This window comes from Natrix helvetica, assembly GCF_964273705.1.
Source record: "Natrix helvetica genome assembly, chromosome: W".
NCBI lineage: Eukaryota > Metazoa > Chordata > Lepidosauria > Squamata > Natricidae > Natrix > Natrix helvetica.
The window spans coordinates 52,812,377-52,839,818 of record NC_138555.1 but is presented as its reverse complement, the minus strand read 5'-3'; the positions used below and the strand labels follow the sequence as shown (position 1 = coordinate 52,839,818).

General features: G+C 45.7%; 1 long non-coding RNA gene and 1 pseudogene across 2 annotated transcripts in view; both read left to right on the top strand.

Annotated features, from left to right (window-relative positions):
- Window positions 1-27,442, top strand: part of LOC309400370 — a 74,648-nt gene that overhangs the window by 20,637 nt on the left and 26,569 nt on the right. The gene's annotated exons all lie outside the window — the stretch shown is intronic.
- LOC309400289 (homeobox protein Hox-B5-like) lies at window positions 37-23,996 on the top strand (annotated as a pseudogene). The gene is made up of 3 exons: window positions 37-587; window positions 1,454-1,646; window positions 23,821-23,996. The product of its transcript is annotated as a homeobox protein Hox-B5-like (transcript).

The window sequence follows — 27,442 nt, the reverse complement described above, 5'->3', positions numbered from 1 at the left end:
ACCCCACAAATCAAACCCGCCAAGATACAAACCCACATGAGTTATTACTTTGTACATTCGTTCTCAGGACGCTACCCTAATGCCCCAGACTATCAGCTGTTAAATTATGGGGCCGGCAGATCCATGGATGGATCCTATAGAGATCCAGGCAACATGCACGGCGGCTCTTACGGGGGATACAAATACAATGGAATGGATCTGAGCATCAGCCGATCAGCCACCTCCTCCTCCAGTCAATTTGGAGCGGTTGGGGAGAGCTCTCGCGTCTTTTCTGCCCAGGCAGCGCTCGAAAGCAGGTTAAGACTGCTCCTTGTCCTGTCCCGAATCCCTCCCTTGCACAAGCAGCACCAGTAGTGGCGGCGCCAACGAAAGCCGTGGAGGCAAGACAGCCGGGTCCTCCCCCGCCAACCAGTAGCTTCTGTCGGCGCAGTTAGCGTCACCGCTTTGCCGAAATAGACGAAACCAGCGCGTCCTCGTGAACCGAAGAGAGCGGTTCTCAAGCCAACAACGGCGCCCGAGCTCAGACGGAGCCGATCGCCACCTCCATGCCGGCCACAGAAGGACAAAGCCCCCAGAGAGATAGTACTGTATATACATATAGGGCGCAGAATTTTGGCATGGCATATTTGCTTTGGGCGATGAGAGAAGGAATTCAATCGCATCTTGAAACCACTTTCCTATCTCCTCTACATTCCCTTTTCTATTTGCTTTCAGTTTCTGTTTCTTTCTCTATAATATTCAACTCTTAGACAGTGTTTCTTCTGTTTAAAAAAACAAACCCCAAACCCCCCAAAAATCCAGGTTCCTTCTGTTTTTTAAAAATAGAGTTTTTATCAGTATGGCAGAGGTCATGCTGTAAAGTAAGTATATAATAAAAATATTGAAGATAGTAACAGTAAGAATAGCGCTCGCTCGTAAGGAGAGTGAAGGGTGGTACATGTTTGAAAGTAGTAGGAATTGGGAAGAGACAAGGAAAGAAATGAGAAAGATAAGGCGAGGGGTTAAAAAAAGAAATGCTGTGATGAGCTGTCTAAAAAAAGAAAGCAAGGTCATGGCACACACTTGAAAGTAAATCAGGAAGACTAATTGTGGGGTCTGTCTGGCAAGAACAAAGACTGCTTATTAACAGAAAATATGCATGTGTAAAGCTTGTAGCAATTATGGGTAGTTAGAAAGCTGATAAAAGTAACAAGAATGAGACAATTTGCAGACCTCAGCTAAAAGTTAGGAATAGAGATGACCTGCAGCAAATGAAACGTGTATTAGATAATTCCTGGGGCATTCATTAGCCAAGGTTTAGGAATAGGGACAGCTAGAGATCAATAGAACAAATTGTAGAAGTATTACTGAAATGTTTATTAGATGATATTTCTTATTATCTCACCTTGTCCCTCCTTCTTTAGTGAAAATGTATAAAGCTTACTTAATCCTTTGTTCTTGGTCTTTTGACCAGGAGCCCTTTCCCTTGGAGTACTCCAATAAAAAGCAATCAGAAAACCTGCACTGCGTGTCTGGTGTCCATCATTGGCTTCGGCACCAGGCTCTGACCCAAATTGGGGACAACAATCTGGGGGCTCATTCCAGGATTCCATGCCTGGATTCAATTGGAAGACACCAAAGACTACTAGAGGAGGGCCCCTGGACAGGTAAGACTTAGTGGCTGAAAGGTGTGTAAATGCTCTGAAATAAAACTCCTGGGTTGGTAACCAAGACTGTGTGTTTCTGCACTGCCAGCCACCCTCAGGGCTCATGAGTCTTTTGACAGTGATTGAGTACTCTGAAAAGCAAGGGGTGATGCAGAGTTCCGTGTGTCTATCTGATGAATAGAGTGGATTGATTGAATGCTATGAGCCACTGTCTAAATGAACATCCAGCCTCAGTAAGAAGAAAGCAAGGAGCAGGAACAACCACCAGTGGAGGAAAAGAAAGAGGCAAAATTTGGAGGAAAGGTAAGGACTGGACAGGAGATGTCCCAGGGGATAAGAGGAATAAAACAAGAAAAGAGTTAAGGAAACAATTGGTCCATTGCTGGGAGAAAGTGGCAAGAAGGTGACAAGCAACAGGGAGAAAGCAGAACTATTTAACTCATGTTTTGTATCTGGGATAAAACAGTCCAACCTATCAAAAACAGCATCACAAAAATCAGATTAGGAACACAAGTTGAAATAGGGAAGAAAATGGTAAGTGAGCATCTGTCTACCCTAGACAAGTTCAAATCACCAGGACCGGATGGACTACACCCCAGGGTTCTGAAGGAACTGGCAGATGAGATCTCAGAACCACTGAACTATATTTTTCAGAGATCCTGGAGCACCGGGGAACTACCAGAGGACTGGAAAAGAGCTGATGTGGTTCTCATCTTCAAAAAAGGGAAAAAAAACAGATCCAGGAGACTACAGACCTATCAGCCTGACCGCAATACCAGGAAAGATTCTGGAAAAGATAATCAAGCAACAAATTAGCGAACACCTAGAAGCAAACAAAGTAATAGCCAAAAGCCAACATGGGTTTGTCAAAAACAGATCATGCCAGACTAATCTTATTGCATTCTTCAACAAAGTGACAAAATTAGTGGACCAGAGGAATGCCGTCGATATAGTTTACTTGGACTTCAGTAAGGCATTTGATAAGGTAGACCATAACCTACTACTAGATAAAGTAGAAGAATGTGGGTTAGACAGCATCACCACCAGATGGATTCGTAACTGGCTGACCAACCGCACTCAACGTCCTCAATGGAACTGCATCTTCATGGAGGGAAGTATGCAGTGGAGTACCCCAAGGCTCTGTTTTAGGCCCAGTACTCTTCAACATCTTCATCAATGATCTGGATGAGGGAATAAATGGGGAACTCATCAAATTTGCAGATGACACCAAGATGGCAGGAATAGCCAACACTCCAGAAGATAGGCTTAAGATACAGAAGGATCTTGACAAACTTGAACATTGGGCACTATCTAACAAAATGAAATTCAATGGTGAAAAAAGTAAGGTTCTACATTTAGGAAAGAAAAGCAGAATGCACAGGTACAGTATAGGTGGTACCTTGCTCAATAGTAGTGACTGTGAGAGGGATCTTGGAATCCTAGTGGACAACCATTTAAATATGAGTCAGCAGCTGCCAAAAAAGCCAACACATTTCGAGGCTACATCAACAGAGGGATAGAATCAAGATCACGTGAAGTGTTAATACCACTTTATAATGCTTTGGTAAGGCCACACTTGGAATACTGCAAAAGTTAAGAATTTAGGGAAGGTCTATTAAATTCAACAGAAACAGGATGAAAATCCAGGGAAATTCCTAGAATGCATTTATCAAACCTTCAGGCAATATACCACATTAGATCCTGAGGTTGAAGAAAATAAGAGAATGGTCAATATGATCTCCAGAAGATAGGCTAAAGATACAGAAGGATCTTGACAAACTTGAACATTGGCCACTATCTAATAAAATGAAATTCAATGGTGAAAAGAGTAAGATTCTACATTTAGGTAACAAAAATGAAATGCACAAGTACCTTGCTCAACATTAATAACTATGAAAGGAATCTTGGAGTCCTAGTGGACAACCATTTAAATATGAGCCAGCAGTGTGCAGCAGCTGCCAAAAAAAGCCAACACATTTCTAGGCTGCATAAACAGAGGGATAGAATAAAGATCACTTGGAATACTGCATTCAGTTTTGGTCACCACGGTGTAGAAAAGATGTGGAGACTCTAGAAAGAGTGCAGAGAAGAGCAACAAAGATGATTAGGGGACTGGAGACTAAAACGTATGAAGAACGGTTGAAGGAACTGGGTATGTCTAGTCTAATGAAAAGAAGGACTAGGGGAGACATGATAGCAGTCTTCCAATATCTCAGGGGTTGCCACAAAGAAGAGGGAGTCAAACTATTCTCCAAAGCACCTGAGGGTAGAACAAGAAGCAATGGGTGGAAACTAATCAAGGAGAGAAGCAACTTAGAACTGAGGAGAAACTTCCTGACAATTAGAACAATTAATCAATGGAACAGCTTGCCTCCAGAAGTTGTGAATGCCCCAACACTGGAAGTCTTTAAGAAGATGTTGGATAGCCATTTGTCTGAAATGGTATAGGGTTTCCTGCCTAGGCAGGAGGTTGGACTAGAAGACCTCCAAGGTCCCTTCCAACTCTGCTATTGTATTGTATTGTAATGTATTGTATTGTATTGTATTGTATTGTATTGTATTGTATTGTATTGTATTGTATTGAATCAACCTGAGATCTGGCTTTGAAATGGGAAATCGGGGCAGCAAAAAGGCATCCAGCCGAGGGGTGACAGAGTTGCCAAAAGGGAAGCTGTCCAAAGATACATCGGTAGGTTGTATTTTGGCAAATTTTGAAATATTAGGGGGATTAGATATAGGGACTAAGACAACTTTTTCTCATTATTGTGTGTCAGTATGGCCATACTTAAAATTAGATAAACCAGGATCTGGCCACCTCAAGGATCAATCAATCACCAATTAATTGAAGAAGTGAGAACTGCCCTCTTGGAGCAGAAACAACATGCTGACATTCAAAATCTGGAACTTTTTGTGAAATTGGCAAACAGCCCATCTCTGCTACAAGATTGCAGTTGTGAAGGAACTTTTGTATGCGCAGCACAGGATCCTAAATTAAAGAAACCCAGTGCACGTCTGCCTGGTCTGCCACCCACTACTTACTCATGTAATGGGATGCTCCAGACAAGGAGATCCCAGAGAAGGCGGGAGGCTGAGGAACAATGTAATCAAAGAGTGAGTGACTCTTGTGTCATCCAATCTCGTTCAAAACTAAAACCAGAGATGCAGTCTCACTCCAAGAAAATATAGTGGTAGGAGAAGGAAATAGATTCTGTTGAGTGCTAGTTTACACACCATTTTCTACTTCTGACTTTTATAACTGGAAGCAACAAAATCCCAGTTATAGGGAAGACCCAGAGAAAATGCACTCCTTGTTCTTATCTATTATAAGGACACATATCCCCACTTGGGCAAGCATTCAGATATTGCTGGATGTCCTTTTAACACCAGAGGAACGGAGACTGGTGAGGGGGGCAATGGAGCGGCAGTTAAAAAAAGAGCATGAGAATGACAGCCGCTGGGAATGCCCCCTCATAGAGCCAGAATGGGATCTGGATGATGATCAAGACAATATGAGACTACGAAATTATCAATCCTTACTCTTGTATGGCATTTCAGAATTGGTTGAGATAGCTTATAAAGTTTTTACTAACAGAGGACAAGAAGAAAATAAGAAAGAAATTCAGAAGACTCACAGAAAAGCTATCTTCCTAGCAGATGCCCTTAGGAAGGAAAAGGTGGAAGAGGACGGCAAGGAGGCGGAGTTCAGGTAGCTCAAGGAAGTAGAGGATGTGGAACCCAACCAGTGTACTATATGCAGAAAGGAAGGACATTGGAAGAGTGAATGCCCAATGGCTATAGCCATGCGAGCAGAAGAAGAAGAGTGAAGAGGCCAGAGAAGAGCCAACGTCGCGACAGTATGGACGTGCGGTCTCGATGCTCTGAGACCGACGCCGATACTTTTGCCACTGGGTGGTCCAATCGGACCTAAACCATCCCGAAGAGACAGTGAACAGGAAGACTATGTCTTGCTGATCTCAGGGACCCCGCAAAGTCCCTGATTGATCCAAGAGAAGGTCTTCAAGCTGGCAACAAAAGGCAGCCTAGGCTGATGAAGTCGGGACAGCTCTGGAACGGAAGGAAAACAGAAAGAGAAAGTGTGTCCATCTGGTGAGAACTTTTTCTGTTTTGAGAAAGATTGCCCTAAATTTTTTTTAAGATAATTAAATCCTTAAGTAGAAGAAATAAGCAGTGAAATTAACCTGCAGTGGATTGCCTTGGAAAGTGTTTCTTTCTTTTTTTTGTAATTATATTTTGTGGATTGAAGTGATCACAACCTTTTTTTTCTCCTCTTTTTAAAGTGAACGGACCGATTTTCTTCTTCTATTTTTTGGTGCTTTACTTTTTAAACTAAGGACTTCTTCTTTATTTTAACAAAGTTTCAACTACTTGTTACTAACTTTTATTCAAGAACTTTGTTTCCCTTAAGCCGAAGATAATATCAGAAAGTGAAAGGAAGCGAAACTGCTGCTCGGAGGCTAGAGGGTTTTTTTTTTAAATTACGCACTCGCTCCTGTTTCCCCTTTGATCTGACTGATTCTGTACCTCAAAGCGCTGTAGCCAAGGACACAGAGTGTTTACACAGATGTCTTTTGAGAGCTTTATCGGCATGAGAGGAAAAAACAACAGAACCCTTTTCTTTTGAAGATTACAAACGTATTTGCGTGTGAGCTAACTTAAAAAAAATAGCTTGTAAAGCTAGGGCGGCAGTAAACAATAATTTAGAAATATGGATCATTTCTCAGAAGAGGAAACTTTGATGTTGCAAAATATCTTCGCTGGAATTCAAAAGTTACTGGAGGTAACTGAGAAGAAGATAGAAAAACTAGAGTTTTTACTAGTAAAAAATGTTGTAGATGGAGCCCCAAAAATTAAAGGGAAAAATGAATAAAAAGATAAGAAATCCGATGATTTTATTAGCGGAATGAATGTGGCTGAAAGCGAAAAGAAGGGGAGTAAGGAAAAGGAAATTTGATGGACTGGAGCTCTACCCCAAATTTCAAGGCACAGAAGAAGAAAAAAGGGAAAAAATGATGGATTTAAGGAGAGAAAATTTACTAGGAGCACGATCGACAACCGAAGATAAATTAATTAAAGCAGTAAATGGAGGGTGCAGAGATTACCTGAGAGATGCAACAAGCAATAAAGTGCGGAGAGAATTCCATAAAAACTTTATTAAGGAAATAAACAGAAGACTAATTCCACAAATGGCAAAAGAAACAAGACTGTATGCCTATTGGAAGGACACAGGTTGATATATGAAAGTTGACTATAGAAAATTAGCTAATCCTTGTGATTAGTAAGTAGTAATTTAGTAATTTTTAGATGGTTACGTTAAATAAATAATTGATAATGGCAACAAGGTAAATATTTGTGTGGGTTTGACGGGAGGAAGTTGGATATAAATAGTAAATGATTTCTTGCTAATAAATATTAATGATAATAATAATACTAAAATGATAAGAGATATAGTTAATGATATATAATGTACTGGTTTAACAAAAGGAATTTGGATACAAACTGCAAACAGTGTCTTGGAAAAAAGGCTTAGAAATTTTTGCTAATTAACCCTTATTTTGGATGTGTTATAAAGGGGTAATGTTACTGGAGATATGAAAGTTGAAACAAAAAATTAATTAAGTTTTATAATTTGTAAGTAATAATTTAGTAATTTTTAAATGGCTATGTTAAATAAATAATTGATAATGACAACAAGGTACATACATGTGTTGGCTTGATGAGAAGAAATTGGATATAAATAGTAAAGGATTTCCTGTTAATAAATATTAATTATAACAATAATAATGAAATGATAATGGGTAATGTTTTTTTTAATAAAAAAACAGGCTTTAGTCTCCTGTCTCCTCACTTTTATTTCTATATTCTCTTCCCCACCTTCATCCCTAACTACTTTAGATTCCAGTACTTAAGCTAAATCTCTATTTTTTTATTAAAAGGTTTTTTTATTTTTAATTTTCAAAACAAACACAACACAAAGAATCCTCCTTTACATACTGTAGAAAGTGTATCAGTTGGTTACAAAAGGCTTTCGTGCATCTCTTCCACAGTCATCAAGCATAATTCATATTAACTCAAGTATTTTAACTCAGATATTTATACATGTTACCATCAACATACCTCCATTTTCATTTGACTATCATTGTTTAAATGTCCTTCATCATAAAATATACCAAGATTTATTACATAACCACATACTGGCATTCCATTTACTATTTCTAAAATCCTCCAATAACACTGAATCCTTATGTCCTATTCTAGCTAAACATCCATAATATTCAGTAAAAAAAATTTCTAATCCTCCTTTCCAAATCACTGTTTACAATTTATATCCAGTTTCCTTATGTTGTACCCATACATATATACACATTGTTATCATTATCCCTCCTTTATTTGACTATATCCGGTATCATAACATTCCCCCCCCTAATAATCAAGACTTAACTGAATCTAACTTAGTTCTTTTTTATTAACCTTTATATATAATCCAAAAGGATTTCTAATCTTCATTTCATTTCATTTCATTTATTCGATTTATAAACCGCCCCCCTCTCCCCAAGGGGACTCGGGGCGGTGTACAGACAGGAATAAAGTGCACTATAAACAACGGAAGTACAAAATCACAGAGAAACAAATTAAACAAAGTCTGTACAATGAACATGAAATTAGCTAGTAATTAAAACCAATTAAAATACCCCAGAATTTAAAATTTAAAATATAAAATACCGGCCAGGAAAGTCGGGGATTAAATTATGATTATGATTGTGATTGTGATTGTGATTGTGATTGGGCCAGGCCAGATGATTGGAACAGGTGGGTCTTGAGTTTCTTACGGAAGGAGCGGAGATCAGCAATGATTCTAATATCGGGGGGGAGGTCGTTCCAGAGGGTTGGGCCCATCACAGAGAAGGCCCTACTCCTGGGCACCGCCCGCCGGCATTGCTTAGCGGATGGTACCCGGAGGAGTCCATCTCTGTGTGAGCGAATTGGTCGCAGGGATGTGTGGGGTAGGATGCGATCCCGCAGATAACTAGGTCCTGAGCCATGGAGCGCTTTAAAGGTGATAATCAACACCTTGAAACGCACCCGAAAAGCCACAGGTAGCCAGTGCAGCTCGCGCAGGAGCGGTGTTACATGGGAGTACCTAGAACTCCCCACAATTGCTTGCGCGGCTGCATTCTGGACCAGCTGCAGCATTCGGGTGCATCTCAAGGGGAGCCCCATGTAGAGAGCATTGCAGTAGTCCAGGCGAGACGTCACCAGGGCATGGGTGACTGTGCGCAGGGCGTCCCGCTCCAGCAGGGGGCGCAATTGGCGCACAAGGTGAACCTGGTGGAACGCCCCCCTAGCCACGGCCGTCACGTGGTCATCCAGCGACAGCCGGGTATCTAGGAGGACGTCCAAATTGTGTGCCCTGTCCACAGGGGGCAGTTGTTCGCCCCCAATGGCCAGAGATGGAACGCACTGGCTGAAGCGGGGCGCCGGTAGCCACAGCCACTCCGTCTTGGAAGGGTTAAACTTGAGTCTGTTGTCACCCATCCTTCGCCCTCCAGAGATCATCCACCAACGCGACCAAAGCCGTCTCCGTGCTGTGGCCGGGCCGGAAACCAGACTGGCGCGGGTCTAGATAATCAATTTCCTCCAGGTGGCGAGGGAACTGTTGCGCCACCACACTCTCTACAACCTTCGCTAAGAAGGGAAAGTTGGAGACAGGACGATAATTGGCTAACTCTGCTGGGTCCAGAGAAGGCTTCTTAAGTAGGGGCCTCACCACCGCCTCTTTCAAGACGGCCGGCAAGGACCCCTCGCTCAACGAAGCGTTCACTAGTCCCTGGAGCCAGCCTCGTGTAACCTCCCAGGCTGCCAGTATAAGCCAGGAGGGACACGGGTCCAATAAACATGTGGTGGCCCGCAGTCGCCCACGTAACCTGTCCATATTTTCGGCGGCAACAGAGTCAAACTCCTCCCAGAATGGACCCTCAAGGCTCGCCTCCGACGTCTCCCCTGGATCACTGAGGGAGACCCATTCACTCCGGATCTGAGCGATTTTCTCCTGCAGATATTCCCCAAATTCCTCTGCTCTACCCTGCAGGGGGGCTTCCCGCTGCCTCTGTGAAAGGAGGGAGCGGGTCACCCGGAACAGGGCGGCAGGGCGGTTTTCTTCCTTTCATGGCTACCATTCAATATTCATATCCAATTATTACTTATCATAACACTACACATTGTATACATTATTATCATTATCAATTATTTATTTAACTATATCTATTGTCACTACATTTCACAAAGTTTAACTAGTTTTAAATTATACACTTCCATCTATCAACCTGTATCTTTCCAGTAGCAAAACAGTCTCATGTCTTCTGCCATTTGTGGTGTCAGTCTCTAATCATCTCCTTAATCAAATTTATATGGACTCCTCTTAGCAACTCCTTGCTTATAAAATCTCTCATGTAATTTCAATGACCTTCTTCTGTTTCCTTAATCAGCTTATCTTTGATTGTCAGTAGTGTTATCAATGATGTTGCTAATAAAATTTCTTTCTTTAAATCCATAAATTCTTTTGTTTTTTCTTTTTCTGTGTCTTGCCATCTGGGGTAGATTTCCCCTCCATGTAATTCCTCTTTCCTTATTCCACTCTTTCCATTTCCAGAAACAAACCAATCACCATAATTATCAGCAAATTTAATTTCTTTATGGTCATTTTCCTCTTCGGTTTTCTAACCTCCACTTTTTCCACTTGATAAACATCTCCAACTTCTTCATCATATTTTACTGTTAGATGCTCTAAGTCTTCCAACTTCTTCTCTGTCCTCTTAAATGTGAGGAGGAGCCAATGTCGCGACGATACGGATGTGCGGTGTCGATGCTCCGAGACTGCAGCAGATACTTTTGCCGCTGGGTGGTCCAATCAGACCTAAACCATCCCGCAGAGACGGTGAACAGGAAGAATACGTCTTGCTGATCTCAGAGACATCGCAAAGGCCCTGATCGATGCAAGAGAAGTTCTTCAAGCTGGAGACAAAAAATCCAGCCAAGGCTGATGAAGTCTGGGCAGCTCCAAAATGGAAGGATACGGAAAGAGAAAGTGTTTCCAGCTGGTGAGGAATTTTTACTGTTTTAAAAGAGACTGCCTATAAAAAACTTAAAATTAATTTAAATTGGAGAACAGAAGAAATAAGTTTGGAATGGTTTTGGACAGTGGGTTATCTTACTTTTTAAATGCTATCTTCATGGATGGAATTTATGCAAGCCTTTTAAAACGAATGGATTAAGTTTTCTTCTTTTTTCTTTTATTACTCTTTGTAACCTATGGACTAAAATTCTCCTCTTTCATTACCGTGGGTGTTTTTCTAACTCATTCAAGAATGGGACTTTTTTTTCAACTTGAAATACAAAAAAGATACAAAAAGAAACAAAGAAAATTGCAACAATAACACTGCTACTCAGAGGCTGGAGGTTTGTGTATTGGAAACAAAACACTTTTACTTTTCTTGCTGATTGTCCTGGCTTGGCGCTCCAAGGTCTCACTGCTTGTTTTTAGAGAGTGATAAGAGGAAGGGCATGCAGATGTCCCTTTGAAGTACATCTTCAACCAGAGAAAAGTGAAAATAAAAATTTATTGTGAATCTATGCTTAATCTTGTAAAAACCTTCCAAGCTAGAGCAGCAGTGTTTGTTAGCTGGAGATAATGGGACAATTTCAACAGCAGAAAGAAACTTTAAGCCTGCAAAAGATATTCTTAGAAATTCAGAAATTAATGGATATTGTTAAGGATATGTATATGTACTGTCCTAACAAAAGGAATTTAGATACAAATTGTAAACAGTGACTTGGAAAAAAAAGGCTTAGAAATTTTGCTAATTAATTCTTATTTAGAGTATGTTATGTTATGAAGGATGATGTCAACTTCTAAAGCGTTGCCATAACTATTATCAGGCCGGCATGGAAGGGGAAATTCCATGCATGCCTTCGGCCAGAGTCGGATCTCATGTCTACAGCCTAGTTGGAGAATATGAGTTATGACACAGGACAGAAGGGAGGAGATACAGGGGTAAAGTTCAAACGCAATTAAGCGAAAGCAGTTTTGGCTCCACAGGAGTCCACGCCAGAATGTTGATCCTAATAAATGATTGGATTTCTTTTTAACTTTGTCTCGAGGCTCGTAAATTAATTAGGTCGTCTTCTGGGAACTTCACAGAGAGCCAAAACTGACTTTTTTTAAAAAAAAATCTGGGTTTCCTGAAGCCCAGATGCTCCGAGCACTCCCCCAATGTTTGGGCTGCTTGGAGGGAAAATCAGGCAACAGGAGATTGATTGCGGCTGGAGGTATGCGGCAATGCCAAGCAGCGATTTCTTTCTCAGAAGCAGAAGCAAGAGAAGATAAGTATTGGTGGAAATTCCCTTGCCCTAGTCCCCAGATACAGGGAAGGGTCTCAAGCAAGCTGGAAAGAGTGGACTGAAGGTGGGACTGGAAACAGGTCAGGCTCCCAAAGCCCCAGATGAAATCTCGAGGGAGTGCAAAAGAGCAACAGAGGGAGGATTTTTACTGAGCCACCCATCATGCCGCCCAAAAGAGAGGGGAGGGACATCTGATCCTGTTGAAGGGAGGAGACTGGAGCGCAGCCCCTCTCCCCCTCCCGATAAAAGGAGAAGGAGCCCAAAACAGCAACCAGTGCCTCTCCCACGTAGCAGGCAGGCTGCCAAGAGCAGGCAACCCCCTCCCTCTCTCCGAACTAGGGGTGAAGAAGATGACCAGCCATATAAGGTGCAAGCATACCAAGGCCGACAGGAGGCTGGGGGATTAGGGCTGAATGACCCACCCCAATTCAGGGGAAAGTTTGACGGAGACTCAGACCAGCTAGCCCTATTCCTTGATTCAGCTGATATCCACCTAGAACGCTATGGACACTTCTACCCATCCCCCAGAGCCATGGTGAATACCGTCGCACAGGGTCTAGAGGGAGAAGCAAGGGAATGGCTAGCCGCCCTCCACAAGAGGAGAGCCCCCCAACTGCAAGACATAGATGACTTCCTGCAACTGCTAGAGGCAAGATTTGAGGAGGTGGAGAAGGACCCCTATGTGGAAGAGGAACTCAGCAACCTAAAGCAGAGGGCCCGCCCCATCAAATCAATCAATCAATCAATCAATCAATCAATCAAACTTTTATTTATAAACTGCGCCCTTTCCTAAGCAGGACTCGGGGCGGTGTACAGTCATTATTAAAAACCATATACATATCAAAATAGAATACATATACATAAACATAGACATAGACGGAGGAGGTAGAAAATATACTGTACCATATTTAATTAAAATACAAATAAGATTAAAATTCCCTTAAAAATTCCACAATAAGATGTTTGCCAGGAGGTGAAAGATGGAGCTATAAATCGGCTAAGCCAGCTAATTGGAACAGGTGGATCAAAGAGCACATCCGTGAATTTAGGAGGGTCATAGGAAGGCTACCCCCTTTACCAGAGCGGCTGCTGGTGCATTTTTTCAGAACAAGCCTGGACAAGCAAATTGCCCAGGTAACTGCATACTGCGACATCCCAAATCAACTCTCTGAGTGGTTCTGAGTAGCAACAAAAGTCGACAGCGGGCTGTGCACCAACGACATGACAAAGCAACCAGACACACAAGAGAGAGGTCAACCCGACCTGAAACCACCCAGCCGGCAGGGAACCACAACACCACAGCAGGCTCTGAGACCAGCCCTCCTTCGAAGTCTGCTGAAATGCTACAGATGTGGGGGGATGGGCCACATGGCAGCTGCATGCCCAACCCCAGCCCCAGAACCAAGGCCAGACCCACCGCCCAAGGCACGACCAGAACGAGGGTCCAAACGTACCACAAACATGTCTGGGAAAGCCCTCCAGGCTGCAAAGGCCCCTTTCCCCTCAGGCAAAAGTGATGGAACCCCAGGCAACGACAACCAGTCGCCCGAATCATATGACAGCGAGGACGAGGGAGAAAATGACCCAATGGTGAGTGAATCAATTCACCCTTTTCTTTTTCCAATATGCGTCACAGCCCCAAAAACAGAAAATCAGGGGGATTTTCAAGCCATAATAGACTCAGGCTGCACAAGGTGCTTGATCAACCTAACCACAGTCCTGAAACTGGGGATGAGAGCAAAAAGACTGGCCCACCCAATCCGGTTCGAGCAGGTCGATGGGTCCCTAATGGGAGGAGCTTATGCCACCCACCTGGCTGAACCAGTGAGGCTAGAGCTAGCAGATCACTGGGAAGTAATTCGATTCATAATAGCCCCCAAAATGACAGACACAGTCATACTGGGACTTTCCTGGCTAGACAAGTGGGGACCAACCATCTGGTGGCAAGGGGGTACCTGCAGACTTAGGATAGCAAGAGGCCCCCAACCCCTCCCACACCAGCAAGCAAAAACACCACCCACGCTGGAAACCCCCCAAGAGAGCCCACGAGTACAACTGGCAACCACATCCAACAAAACCCCAGAGGCCGAACTGATTCCGATAGAATATCAGGACCTCGCAGAAGTATTCAGCGAGACAGAGTGTGATGTTCTACCTCCCCACCGGGAGACAGACTGTGCTATCGAAATCATCCCCGGGGCAAAACTACCCAAGCCCAAACTGTATGCCATGACGCCCTGGAAAATGCAAGAGATGCGCAAATACATAGACAAAAACCTAGCAAGGCGGTCCATTGAGCCAGCCAAGCCATGGGTCACGGCACCAGTCCTCTTCAAAGAAAAAAAAGATGGAACCATGAGATTGTGTGTGGACTTTCAAGGGATAAATGGGGTGTGCGTACACAACCTATACCCCCTCATGAAGGATATGCTGTCTCATCTGGCCAAGGGAAAAGTCTTCACCAAACTAGACCTCAAAGAAGCATACTACCGAGTACGTATCAGAGAGGGAGATGAGTGGAAAACAGCGTTCAACTGCCCCCTAGGGAGCTTTCAATTCAAAGTGATGCCTTTCGGGCTGCAGGGCCCCCCAGCGGTATTCATGCAGTTAATAAACGAGGTGTTGCACGAGCAGCTCTACAAGGGGGTCCTCGTCTACCTAGATGACATCCTTATCTACACGGAGACCATGGACAACCACGTAACCCTGGTCCGCCAAGTACTGGAGAAATTTCTGGCAGCCAACCTGTACGTCAAGGTATCAAAATGCGAATTCCACCGTGCACGGTTAGACTACCGGGGTTACCGAGTGTCAAATGAGGGAATAGAGATGGACCCAGCAAAATTGCAAACCTTCCTAAGCTGGCATCCCCAGCGCACCCGCAGACAGCTACAAAGCTTCCTAGGGTTCGCAAACTTCTACAGGCAATTCATCCCCTCCTTTGCGAAGACTGCCAAACCCCTGACAGACCTCCTGAAGACAGGGAGCCCAGGAACGAAACCTCGTCCATGACAACCCCTACCATGGGAGCTAACCTGCCAAGAGGCATTCGAGACACTAAAAGAAATGTTTGCAAAGGAGCCAGTGCTGAAGGATCCTGACCCCGAGCAACCTTTCGTGATCCAGGCAGACGCCAGCCATCTGGCAGTGGGAGCAGTGCTACTCCAAGGAAACAACCAAGGAAACTTACAACCTGCGCCTACACCTCCTGCAAGCTCACAGACACAGAGAGATGATGGGCCGCATGGGAAAAGGAGGCTTTCGCAGTGAGATGGGCACTGCTAACCTGGAGACACCTGTTGGAAGGGAGCCAGAAACCGTTTGAAGTCTGGACCGCTTAGGAAGTGCTTAGGACCCCATGGAAACTATCACCCAAATCATCCGATGGGCTCAATACTTCAACCGTTTTGATTTTGTCTTAAAGCACATTCTGGGCGGGACGAACTTTCTAGCTGACGCCCTCTCCCGCATGCCTGAGTACAAATGCGAACGGGAGCACGTAGTGGATGCCATCATTCCTTCTATTCAAACAGCTGCCCAAGTAACCACCAGGTGGCAACGCCGTGACCAGCAAGGCCAACCCACAAGCGATCTAACCACGAGACTCAAAACTGAACTGCTAGCAGACCCCTGGTTCCAAAACAACCAACACATCTTGACGAAAAGAGATGACCTTGCATGGAAGGGGACGAAACTCTACCAGAATCCCTACATACCCTAGTTCTCCAGAGGAGTCACAATGCCAAACCGGCAGGCCACTTTGGGTTCCTAAAGACTTTATACTTAACCCGGAGGCAATTCTGGTGGCCTGGCATAATGAAAGATGTGGATAGTTACCTGAAAAGTTGCACCATCTGCGCCACAATGAAGAGATGACCAGGAAACTCCCCCCGGACTGCTGCAAACAGTAGCAGAGCCAACGAGGCCGTGGGAGGAGATCACAATGGACTTTATAGTAGAGTTGCCAAAAAGTGGGGGAAACACGGTGATTTGGACTATAATAGATTTGTTCTCCAAACAGGGACACTTCATACCCTGTAGAGGACTACCCTCGGCTCACAAGCTGGCTAAACTGTTCGTGAAGCATATCTACCGACCGCATGGAGTACCTCGAAGAATTATCTCAGACAGAGGGGTCCAGTTCACAGCTAAGTTCTGGAGGGAGTTCCTGCGGTCCATTGGGTCATCTCAGTGTCTTAGTTCAGCTTTTCATCAGAGCACCAATGTGGCAGCAGAGAGACTGAACGCCATGATAGAGCAGTACCTGAGGTGTTACGTGAACTATCAGCAGTCCAATTGGGCAGACCTTTTATCTTTTGCTGAGGTCGTATACAATATTGCTGTCCACAGTAGCACAGGACTCACACCGTTCAAAATAGTGAGCGGTATGGACTTCGTCCCAATGCCTGAGTATTCAAGGGATCCCCCCTCCTCAGTCAGTTTGACTGATTGGATGTCGATGCTGAAATCAACCTGGGAAAATGTCAAAAAGGCACTGGCTAAAGTGGCACAAACCTATAAGAAACAGGCAGATAAACACCGGGCTCCGCAACAGCCATTCCGGGTAGGAGAGAAGGTTTACCTCTCCACAAAATATTTGAGATTAAAACTGCCTAGCAAGAAACTGGGGCCAGACTTTATGGGACCATTCACCATAGTAAAGATCATCAACCCAGTCACAGTGTAATTGAAACTACCTCGATTGTTGGGGAAGATACACCCAGCGTTTCATAGTAGCCTCTTAAAACCTGTGATCGGATTCACTCTGAGACCACTACCCCGGGAACCCCTGGGCCCTATGGTCATAGGGGGCCAAACCTATTATGAAGTTCAATGAATCCTCGATTCAAGGTGGCACAGGAGACAACTCCAATACTTAATCAAGTGGAAGGGCTACGCATTATCAGAGGCATTTTGGGTGAAAAGTAGAAATATCCAGGCTGATCGCCTCATAGCAAAATTCCATGCAGAAAATCCAAGCAAGCCTGGGGGAGGGACACATCCCTAAGTTATATATTTATTTATTTATTATTCACACTTATAGACCGCCCCCTCTCCTGGAGAGGACTCGGGGCGGTGTACAGTCACTAAAATACGTTGTAAAATACATACATAAACAGTTAAATAATTAAATACGTAGGTGAAGGAGGTTGTGAGACTGTAATAGAATAATAAATATAATACGTTAAAAGCCTATTAAAACCCCAAACCCAATTAAAATAAATGAATCCCGGGAGGTAAAACTAAGAAAGTGCCAGGCCAGCTGATTGAAATAGGTGAGTCTTTAACTTTTGCCGGAAGGAACGGAGGTCGGTGGTAGTTCGAATGTCTGGGGGGAGGTCATTCCAGAGGGTTGGGCCCATCACAGAGAAGGATCTACTCCTAGGTGTCGCCCGCTGGCATTGCCTAGCAGACGGCACCAGGAGGAGCCCCTCCCTGTGTGAGCGGATAGGTCGCAGGGACGTGTGTGGTAGGATGCGATCCTGCAGATAACTAGGTCCTCTGCCATGGAGCGCTTTAAAGATGGTGATCAATACCTTGAAACGCACCCGAAAGGCCACAGGTAGCCAGTGCAGCTCGCGCAGGAGAGGTGTTACGTGGGAGTAACGGGTACTTCCCATAATAACCCGCGCGGCTGCGTTCTGAACTAGCTGCAGTCTCCGGATGCGTCCCAAGGGAAGCCCCATGTAGAGGGCATTGCAGTAGTCCAGGCGAGACGTCACCAGCGCATGAGTGACCGTGCGCAGGGCACTCCGGTCCAGTAGGGGGCGCAATTGGCGCACCAGGCGAACCTGGTGGAATGCCCCCCTTGCCACGGCTGCCACATGGTCCTCCATTGACAGCCGGGCATCAAGGAGGACACCCAAATTGCGCGCCCGCTCCACAGGGGGCAACTGTTCGCCCCCTATGGCCAGCGATGGAGTCAGCTGGCTGAACCGAGGTGCCGGCAACCACAGCCACTCGGTCTTGGAGGGGTTGAGTCTGAGTCTGTTGTCCCCCATCCAGACCCCGACGGCTTCCAAACACCGGGACATCACTTCGACAGCCTCGTTGGGGTGGTTTGGGGTTGAAATATACAGCTGAGTATCATCAGCGTAGAGATGGTACTCAACCCCAAAACCACGGATGATCTCACCCAGCGGCTTCACATATGCGTTGAACAGGAGAGGCGAGAGGACCGACCCCTGTGGCACCCCACAAGTGAGTGGCCTCAGGGACGACCTCTGTCCCCCTGTCAACACACATTGCTTCCGGTCGGAGAGGTAGGAGCCGAACCACCGCAAAACGGTGCCTCCGACTCCCATCCCCTCCAACCGGCGCAATAGGATACCATGGTCGATGGTATCAAAAGCCGCCGAGAGGTCTAATAGGACCAGGATAGAGGAGCAACCCCTATCTCTGGCCCTCCAGAGATCATCGACCAACGCGACCAAGGCTGTCTCGGTGCTGTGCCCGGGTCGGAAGCCGGACTGGCGTGGGTCTAGATAGTCGGATTCGTCTAGGTGTCGCGGGAACTGCTGCGCCACCACATTCTCAACAACCTTCGCCACGAAGGGGAGGTTGGAGACTGGACGATAGTTAGCTAGCTCCATTGGGTCGAGCGAAGGCCTCTTGAGCAAGGGTCTCACCACCGCCTCTTTCAAGGCGGTTGGTAAGTATCCCTCACCCAATGATGCGCTCACCAGGCCCAGGAGCCAGCCTCGTGTCACCTCCCAGGCTGCCAGTACCAGCCAGGAGGGGCACGGGTCCGTTAAACAAGTGGTGGGTCGCAGCCGTCCACGCAACCTGTCCAAATCCTCGGGGGCAACAGAGTCAAACTCCTCCCAGAATGGTCTCTCAAGACTCGCTGTTGGCGGCTCGTCTGGTCCACTGACGGAGGTCCACCCGCTCCGGATCTGATCGATTTTGTCCTGAAGATATTCCCCAAACTCCTCTGCTCTACCCTGTAAGGGTGTCTCCCGCGCCCTCTGCGATAAAAGGGAGCGAGTCACCCTAAACAGGGCGGCAGGGCGGTTATCCGCGGACGCAATAAGAGCAGCACAATGCCTACGTTTGGCCGCTCTTATTGCCACAAGGTAAGTCCGCAAATAGGCTCTTACCTGTGTTCGGTCAGATTCGGAGCGTGAGGACCTCCACCTGCTCTCTAGACGTCTCCTGTGGCGCTTCATCACCCTAAGCTCCTCAGTGAACCAAGGAGCCCGGGTGGGTCGATGCCGCAGGAGAGGTCGCAAAGGCGCAACCCGGTCCAAGGCCCCAGTCGTCGCCCTATTCCAGGCAGTCACTAGGTCCTCGGAGCGGGAGCGGGACAAGGCTACAGGAATTGGCCCAAGCTCCGTCTGGAATCTATCAGATTCCATCAGGCGCCTGGGGCGGTACCAGTTTATAGAGTCTGGTTCCGCCTCCTCGCGGTGGGGGATAGCGCCAGGGAAGTCCAGCCGGAGGGATGAGTGGTCTGACCATGACAGGGGCGTGATGACTAAATCCCCTATTCCCAGATCACTCGTCCACTGTTCAGATACAAAAATGAGGTCCAGTGTGTGGCCCCCTTCGTGAGTGGGGCCCTGCACTAATTGGGTCAGGTCCATGGCCGTCATGGAAGCCATGAACTCCCGGGCCACCTCGGAAGCCGCTCCCATTGACGGCAAGTTGAAGTCCCCCATGACCAAGAGTCTGGGAGTCTCAACTGCCGTCGCTGAGATTAGCTCGAGGAGCTCGGGCAGGGCTGCTGATGCATAGCGAGGAGCCAAGTATACAATCAGCAAGCCCCACTGCCTCCCTGGGCCCCAGTTCACACCAAGGGACTCACACCCGGGTATCTGAGGGACAGTGAATTCTCAAATTGTCTTTGTGTCACACAGGTCGCTTTCGGGAAGTGAGGGGAGCCGGATGTCAACTTCTAAAGCGTTGCCATGACTATTATCAGGCCGGCATGGAAGGGGAAATTCCATGCATGCCTTCGGCCGGAGTCGGATCTCATGTCTACAGCCTAGTTGGAGAATATGAGTTATGACGCAGGACAGAAGGGAGGTGATACAGGGGTAAAGTTCAAACGCAATTAAGCGAAAGCGAAACGCAATTAAGCAAAAGCTCCACAGGAGTCCACGCCAGAATGTTGATCCTAATAAATGATCGGATTTCTTTTGAACTTTGTCTCGAGGCTAGTAAATTAATTAAGTCATCTTCTGAGAACTTCACACTGTTTTTTGTAATAATTAACAAAATGTCATTATGTGGTTGTGTTTTTAACTATGCACTATTTTAGACAAAAGGACATTAAAACAATTTTAGTCAAATGAGAATTGTGGTATGCTGAAAGTAAGATCCTTAAAAAATTTTTGACTTAAAACACATAACTGATATGAATTATAAGTAATGACTGGAAGATGCATGAAAGTTATTTGTAACCAATTGACACACTTTCTACAAGATGTAATGTAAGATGATTCTTTTTTGTGTGTGTTTGTTTAAATAAAAAAAAACTCTCTTTAAAAAAAAGAGTGAAGAGGCCAAGGGCAAGGAGCTATTGCTCCTCCAACCACCGAATCCCTGGTGCAAGTCCAAATCAGGAGGGGGGAGTGTTAAACACAAGTTGTTAATAGATACAGGAGTGAACAGATCTGTCCTTAACAGACCTATTGCTCCTCAGACTGCTGATGAGATACCAATTGTTGGAGCTTCAGGAAAAGCTAATTCAGCCCCCTTTCTACAACCTTTAGAATGTAAAATAGGGCACACTGTGTTAACTCACCAGTTCCTGTATTTACAGGAATGTCCACTCCCACTCTTAGGAATGGGACATCCTTAATAAATTACAAGTAACCATAACATGCAAAGGGGGAAGCATAAAGATGAAGATACCACAAGAGGAAATATGGAGAGCAAATGCCTTAGTAATAAAAGAAGAAATTTCCCCAATTCCACCAGAAATAGAAAATGCTGTGAAACCTTGGGTTTGGGCAGCAGGACAGCCAGGGAAGGCAGTACTTGTTAAACCAGTCACAGTGGCTTTAGCTCCAGCGGGGACAAGTGGCTAATATAAAGCAATATAATATTAAATGGGAGGCAAAGCAGGGTCTCCAGTCCATTATAGATAATTTCTTGGGATAGGGACTCATAACTCAGACATCTTCACCCTGTAATACCCCAGTGCTACCTGTTAAAAAGCCAGATGGGTCTATGCGTTTCATACAGGATTTGAGGGGTGTGAATAAAAATACTCTCACCCTCCATGCAATAGTACCCAATCCATATACCTTGTTGGCACAGGTTAGTAGAAAGAATGTATACCTTTTTAAATGAAAATTATCAGTACTTTTGGTAAGTGACATCATCAAAGTAAACAAACCCACGTGCTGATTACATCACCAGATCATGCCCCTAAGCGGAAGTGACGTGCACAGCCCCCACCCTCCGGATATGACGTGTATAGCCCTCCTCCCCGGATGTGATGTGCATAATTAACCCCACATGGTGCAGGACTCACAAGGTCATAACCCTAACCGGATATGTTGTATTGGCCTAAGCCCATCATGATAAGTATGAGTAGCCCTAACAGATGGTGGTGCAAGAGCCTAGCCCAGCCCTATTATTTTCAGATAAGATGTGTTGAATCCATCAAGAAAGATGCCAAGCCTCTGGATACATGATTAGTTTAACCCTAGACTAATTCTATGGATATTCAAGGGGGGGGGGGTTGTGAAATTAAAAAAAATGTTTTTTTATTTCTAATCATTCTAGCCTAATGATGGTTTTAATTTTTGTGGAGTTTTAAAAATCAATGCCTCAAAAGCTGGGGGGGGGGGGGAGGAGCACCTAGGGCCTGCATTTAACCCCACTTTTTTTTCAAAAAGGTATTTATTTCTAGGCAATGATGGTGTAGGAAGTTATCACCCAGCCCTCTCCCAGAAAAATGAAATATCCTAGGAAATATTGAAAAGGCAGAATATTATATTTCCCTGGATGTGAAAAGGAAGAAACATGTTTTAAATTGAGAATAGCTCCCTGTAGCTTCCTGCCTCCACCCACTTTGTCAATGGGCCATTAAGGTGACCAAACCAGCCCATTTACATGATAAAGAGTTCTCCCCTTCAGCTCTAGGGGGATGGGAATGGAGGCAGGATAATATAAGCCTTTACTCAACTGACCACATGGCATCTGAGAACTCTGAGAATTCAACCAAACCTGGACTCAGCCTAGAGAGTTGCCTCTGCATGGGCCCATGTGAGTCTGACAACCAATCAGAATACATTTCTTACACAGGAACAGGAAACAGAGAGGTGGGACTGAACAGGTTATAAAAAGCCTAGCAAGCCTCTTCTCTTCTCTTCTCTTCTCTTCTCTTCTCTTCTCTTCTCCACCAACATTGAAGCATATGATCACCTTTACTGTTCAGGACTCAAGCCATGTGGTCCTGTCCACCATTAAAACCATCTTTCCAAGCAGCCTTCATGTCTCCAGTGTCTTTTTCCCCACTTGGAGCCGAACCCAGAAGGACATTTCTTCCAACGATGGTTTTAACTTTTGTGAAGACAGGCCCTGCATTTAACCCACCTTTTTTTCTAAAAGGTATTTATTTCTAGGTCGATTTAAAAACATTTCCTCGAAGGCTGGGGAAAAAAACACAGCCCTTTTAAACCCCGCAGCTGGTTTTTACCTTTGTAAAATCTAAAGACACATATTTTGCCAATTGCACCCTCAAATCCTCATGTAACTGTTTGAAGCCCACCTACAGGAAAAGACAAGGAATATTAACAGGAATTAAAATGTTCACAAGAGGCAAGCCGCCAGGAAGCATGTTGGTGTTAAGCCTTGTTCAGGCATGCCTGGGCATGTCATACCCACCCACCCGCTGTGATTCTGGGCATGCGCAAGAGGCATGCCGGGGACATGCCTGGGCATGTCATACCCCCCGTGATTCTGGGCATGCGCAAGGCTTAAGGACTTGTCATTACAAGAGCTGGGTAGTTTGTGTAGGTAGTCCTTAATTCCAGCAGTCTCTTGAAGATAGCAACCTCTGATTCCAAAGATGTTTGATGTAAATTTGACCCCCAAACCTCCCAAGCGTGGGTGTAGAATAAGAAAAAGACCTGAGCTACATGGCTTCATTGAAGAGAATGAACTTATAAAGCCTTCTTATTGCAGGTTCTGCAAAATATCAAACGGTAAGTGTAGTAAGGTAACAGAAATAACCCAGACGGCATGCACAGGAAAAATTAATAAACACGTAGCCAGGAGCCATAGCCAGAGAAAACCACACACATAGCCAGGAAGAGGTTACACTTGGTCACAAAAGAAATATAAGATAATAGGATTAGGAAAAGGGTAACAGAGTTAGGAAATCCCTGAATCTAGCAATGACCGGCCAGAATAACAAAAGCACAAAATCCAATTCCAACATAACACAAACATCATGACCATTTACATAGAGCAGACACCTTTGTATAAGCACCCCAAACAGGAAAACACCCTCCTCGTGTTTTATGATAGGATTAGCCCAAGGACGAGATACCAGACAAACGAAATCCGAAGACAAGGGAATCAAGATCAGAGCAATCATCCAGAATAAAAGAACTTTTTTAAAAACTGAATTTTACACAATAGCCTGAGGCAAGAAAAACTGTATAAAAGTGAAAACCAAACTGTATATGGGGTGCTGCAGACCCGGGAACGATAGAGCTGTGTCTCATCCTTCCCGTTCATTTTTCTTCAATAAAACTCATAACTTCCAGGCAGCTGTCTTCACGAAACTTTCTTTTAGCGTCGGTGGTGACTCCCGGCTGGGAACGGACCGGAAACCTTTGCCTTCCAACAATTGGCGACCACAAAGGGACTCTCAGCTCACCCAACCACCAAGCCGGGCCCAAGGAATTGCTCTCTTGCCGGCCGCGGATGTTTTCATCTGCAGAAGGACTTCCACGGACCCGGCACGGCTAAAAGGGTAGTAAAGGGAGATCCGGAGTTTGAACTGTACAGCTGCCTGAAAGGAAGTGAGTACCGCTCAAAGAAATTTTTTCTTTACTAAGGGTAACACGGGGAGTGAAAGAGTGTGTGCATGCGTGTGCGTTAGAGAGCTCAGATCCACAAGTAGCAATCAGAATCCTCCTCCTCTGCCTAACCCTCAGCTGCACCTCAGCCTGCTGCTAGTCCGAAAGGGCAGTGACCGACAGGATTGAGAAAGCAAGGGAGGGTTCTTGTCGGAGTGTGGAAACCGATTCGCGAAAAGTATACTGAAGCAGCCAAGCGGGCAACGAGTGAAAAAATAGTGCTGAAAGGTAACGATCCGGGTGGGAGAAAGGAAAACAAATCCCAGGAAAATCGTAAATTGTAGATAAAGCCCAGAAAAAGGTAGAGAAAGGAAAAGAGGAGGTGCGCATACCCGCTGACGACAGGACCCCTCCTGGGTAGCTGTGCAGCTGGTCCTCCCAAGTCTCCCCAAGACTTGAAAACTGTTGGAAAGTCCCTGCGTGTAAGGGCGCGAAAGAAGGTTCCTGTTGTGAGGAACGCGAAAAGACCCTCCAAAGGGCACGAGTGGTCCCTCTGAAGGGCGAGAAAAAAGTTGCTTTAAAAAGGGCGCGAAAGTCCTCTAAGGATGCGAATTTGAAGCGGGGAATACGAAGCGGCAAGCCCGGCTAGGACGAAGTGAGCCCCACATCTGAGCGGGATCATGGGAAGCGGTAGCTCACGGGCGGCCATGGAAGCCCCCCTAGGGGAGCTGTTGGGGGCCTGGGACAAAAAGCAAATGCCCGTCCTGGCCGGAATGAAAAAAAGGAAAGCAAAACAGATATGTAGAGAATGGGCTTTACTCAAGGACGAAACTGGGAGACCAATTTGGCCAAGGAGCGGTTCATTCAACTTTAAAATCCTGAAAGCACTTAGACCTAGAATCAAATCCAGCCACTTACCCTATTGGTACTGCTGGACCGAGCTAGCTATACTCAAAGACCCCCCAGGAGAGAAACCTGTAGAGAAGACAGATAACCCCCCTGGAGAAGGACGAGACAGGAATACATTTCATGGCTCCCCTGTTAAGTAAACCAGTACCAGGGAGAAATAGGGGGCAGTTAGAGTATGTACTGACACATACCCCGTTTTCGGCTTTAGACTTAGTAATCTGGAAGAGAGACACCCCCACATTCAGGGCCAATCCCCAGACAGTGAGACAGACCCTAAAATCCATAGTGGAAAGCCACAACCACTTATGTGGAGACATGACCCAGTTGTTGCACGTTTTCTTAATGAAAGATGAGCTCCTCAAATTATTCGAAACAACTGAGCTAATTGCCAAACAACCCATCATAGCTGCGCCAGGGCAAGTAGCCCGGCCAAGGGTGGCATGGCCCCTACACCGTCCAAGTTGGAATTATAATGATACAAACCACTGGGATGAATACAGTAGGGCGAAGGAAAATTTAATAGAGGCCCTAGAGGAAATAGGAAGGAAGCCCCTTAACTGGGCCGAATTCCAAAGGGTAACACAGAGAGAAGTGGAAAATCCGGATGCCTTCTGGGTACGCTTAACATATGCCCACCTAGACCTCCACTGCCAGAAAGATCAAACAATATTGGCCTCAGCGTTTGTCAAGCAATCAGCCGATGACATCCGTGAGCATTTCCAGCGGGTCATCTCGAACTGGTCCGCATTAGAAATCTCAGAGTTGTGCAGGATCATGAACTTCGTGTATGACCAAAGGGATAGGCTGAAGGTAGAGGAGAAAGAACGGAAGGAAGAAAGGAAAGAGAGGGAAAGGGAAAGAAAGAGGAGAGAGGAAAGAAGGGAGGACCTACAAATTTTTGCCGCTTTAAATCCCAACCCCAGCGCATACGCACCCCCACCTCCCCCACCACACTAGCATAAATGCCGGCGATGTGAGTGGGAGGGAAGACCCCAAGAACGGTGCACCCACTGTCTGCAGTGCGGGGCAGAAGGACACATGAAACAAGATTGTAGGCAAAACCCGGCAAACCACCCACGCCGAACCCAACCTAGAGCGCCTCTGCCAAGGGCCCGCTCAGGTAACCGGGGCGAATGGAGGCAGAACTACACACACACGTGGGACTCAGGGAGGGACAGGGATCAGTCACCCTTATGACTAAGGGAGGAAACCACGGACTTTTCGGCTACCTTTTGTGGATTGGCCATTCCCTTAAGGAACGGCCCCGAAGGGGAGCCCATGATATCCCTCTGGATAGGGGGGAAGCAGTATGAGTGCCTAGTGGACACAGGAGCAACCTCCTCACTAATAACAACACCCCCAACTAGAAACTCAATCGCACAAGGGGTCCACAACAAAATAATGGGGGTAGGAGGAAGGACCATCCCAGTAGAGTTCACAAAAGAAATACCAGTTGATGTAGGTCCACTGGCCCTAAAGCATTCCTTTACAATCTGTACTCAGTCCCCTATCTCCCTACTGGGTAGAGACCTCCTGTGTAAAATGGGGGTCACTATTAAATGTGGAAAGGATGGTTTGCTACTAGATATCCCGACAAAGAACATCCATATGGTAGTTACCGATGCCACCTCCCTGCATGAAGACCTCAATAGTCTACCCTCTTCTCTATGGGGCTGGGACGCCATGGAAGTAGGATTGTTAAAAGGAGCCTCCCCGGTAAAAATAGCGGTAAAACCCGAGGCCCCGCCTTACGCCCCACAGTATAAAATTCAGGCTGAGGCCATCGAGCCCATAAGAAAGCTAATAAAGGCTTATCTAGAACAAGGGGTCCTCCGCATGTGCACCTCCCCATGTAATACTCCAATCTTCCCTGTAAAGAAACAGAAAGTAGACCAAGAGGGGAACCCTATTTTTAGATTCATACATGACTTGCAGCTGATCAATAAGGACGTGATACCCCGGGCTCCAGTAGTGCCCAATCCTGCAACCATAGTCATGGAGGTCCCGGCTTCGACACAATATTTTACAGTCATAGACCTGTGCTCTGCCTTCTTTAGTATCCCAGTAGACTGGACTTCCCAATACCTTTTTGCCTTCACTTGGGAAGACCAACAGTATACATGGACTCGCTTGCCACAAGGCTACACGGAGTCACCCACTTTATTCTCCCAGATCTTAAAAACAAACCTTTATTCCATATCACTCCCACACAATTCGACCCTAATACAATATGTGGACGATTTTTTGCTGGCATCTGAAACAAAGGAGGCCTGTAAAATGGACACAATACACCTCCTGCAAGCTTTAGCAGAAAGAGGGCACAAAGCGTCACCCACTAAATTACAATATCTAAAACAAGAGGTGACCTATTTGGGGTACATTATAGCACCCGGAATAAGGAAACTGGCCCCCAGTAGAATACAGACTATTTTAAACATGAAACCTCCACAAACGAAGAGGCAAGTCAGAGCCCTACTGGGCATACTG